Here is a 2,435-nt window from a genome sequence, read left to right on the forward strand (position 1 = left end):
GTAAACAAATGCAACTAAACATGGGTGGCCTTCGATTAAACACCTTGTTCTCTACTACCTTTTCCATAATCTTTTTCTTTACTTGCTTTTCTTTTTCTTCAATTTCCCTTCCTTCTGCAACTTATATTTCTTCTTTTTCTATTTTTTCTTTTTCTATTTTCTCCTTCAACGTATGTTGATCCTTCTTGGCTTGTCTTGGAGTCAGGAATTTCAAATTCATTTCATGTCCCTCATGCCTCAAATAAAGGGAACGTTTATCAAGGTTGAGCGTTTTAAAATGAAGCCATGCCCATCCCAAAAGAAGTTGACAAGAGTTCGTGGGAGCAATATCACATAATACTTCTTTCACACATTGTCCTGTACTGAATTTGATCCTTGCTTGATTCTGATGAAAGCTTGTTGGTAACTCGAGTTTCTCCACCAATCTTTGGATTACAACATTGTTGTCGCTTTTGTAAACGAATGCAACTAAACATGGGTGGCCTTCGATTAAACACCTTGTTCTCTACTACCTTTTCCATAATCTTTTTCTTTACTTCCTTTTCTTTTTCTTCAATTTCCCTTCCTTCTGCAGGTTATATTTCTTCTTTTTCTATTCTTTCTTTTTCTATTTTCTCCTTCAACGTATGTTGATCTTTCTTGGCTTGTCTTGGTGTCATGAATTTCAAATTCATTTCATATCCCTCATGTCTCAAATAAAGGAAACGTTTATCAAGATTGAGCGTTTTAAAATGAAGCCATGCCCATCTCAAAAGAAGATGACAAGAGTTCGTGGGAGCAATATCACATAATACTTCTTTCACACATGGTCCTGTATGGAATTTGATCCTTGGTTGATTCGGATGAAAGCTTGTTGGTACCTTGAGTTTCTCCACCAATCTTTGGATTACAACATTGTTGTCGCTTTCGTAAACGAATGCAACTAAACATGGTTGGCCTTCGATTAAACACCTTGTTCTCTACTACCTTTTCCATAATCTTTTTCTTTACTTCCTTTTCTTTTTCTTCAATTTCCCTTTCTTCTGCAGGTTATATTTCTTCTTTTTCTATTCTTTCTTTTTCTATTCTTTCTTTTTCTATTTTCTCCTTCAACGTATGTTGATCCTTCTTGGCTTGTCTTGGAGTCATGAATTTCAAATTCATTTCATGTCCCTCATGCCTCAAATAAAGGGAACGTTTATCAAGATTGAGCGTTTTAAAATGAAGCCATGCCCATCTCAAAAGAAGATGACAAGAGTTCGTGGGAGCAATATCACATACTACTTCTTTCACACATTGTCCTGTACTGAATTTGATCCTTGCTTGATTCTGATGAAAGCTTGTTGGTAACTTGAGTTTCTCCACCAATCTTTGGCTTACAACATTGTTGTCGCTTTTGTAAACGAATGCAACTAAACATGGTTGGCCTTCGATTAAACACCTTGTTCTCTACTACCTTTTCCATAATCTTTTTCTTTACTTCCTTTTCTTTTTCTTCAATTTCCCTTTCTTCTGCAGGTTATATTTCTTCTTTTTCTATTCTTTCTTTTTCTATTTTCTCCTTCAACGTATGTTGATCCTTCTTAGCTTGTCTTGGAGTCAGGAATTTCAAATTCATTTCATGTCCCTCATGCCTCAAATAAAGGGAACGTTTATCAAGATTGAGCGTTTTAAAATGAAGCCATGCGCATCCCAAAAGAAGTTGACAAGAGTTCGTGGGAGCAATATCACATAATACTTCTTTCACACATTGTCCTGTACTGAATTTGATCCTTGCTTGATTCTGATGAAAGCTTGTTGGTAACTCGAGTTTCTCCACCAATCTTTGGCTTACAACATTGTTGTCGCTTTTGTAAACGAATGCAACTAAACATGGGTGGCCTTCGATTAAACACCTTGTTCTCTACTACCTTTTCCATAATCTTTTTCTTTACTTCCTTTTCTTTTTCTTCAATTTCCCTTCCTTCTGCAGGTTATATTTCTTCTTTTTCTATTCTTTCTTTTTCTATTTTCTCCTTCAACGTATGTTGATCCTTCTTGGCTTGTCTTGGAGTTAGGAATTTCAAATTCATTTCATGTCCCTCATGCCTCAAATAAAGGGAACGTTTATCAAGATTGAGCGTTTTAAAATGAAGCCATGCCCATCTCAAAAGAAGATGACAAGAGTTCGTGGGGGCAATATCACATAATACTTCTTTCACACATTGTCCTGTACTGAATTTGATCCTTGCTTGATTCTGATGAAAGCTTGTCGGTGACTTGAGTTTCTCCACCAATCTTTCGCTTACAACATTGTTGTCGCTTTCGTAAACGAATGCAACTAAACATGGGTGGCCTTCGATTAAACACCTTGTTCTCTACTACCTTTTCCATAACCTTTTTCTTTACTTCCTTTTCTTTTTCTTCAATTTCCCTTCCTTCTGCAGGTTATATTTCTTCTTTTTCTATTCTTTCTT

The sequence above is a fragment of the Vigna unguiculata genome, chromosome 8 (genome assembly GCF_037176805.1).
Source record: "Vigna unguiculata cultivar grain cowpea cultivar isolate G323 ecotype 2 chromosome 8, ASM3717680v1, whole genome shotgun sequence".
In the NCBI taxonomy this organism is placed as follows: Eukaryota; Viridiplantae; Streptophyta; class Magnoliopsida; order Fabales; family Fabaceae; genus Vigna; species Vigna unguiculata.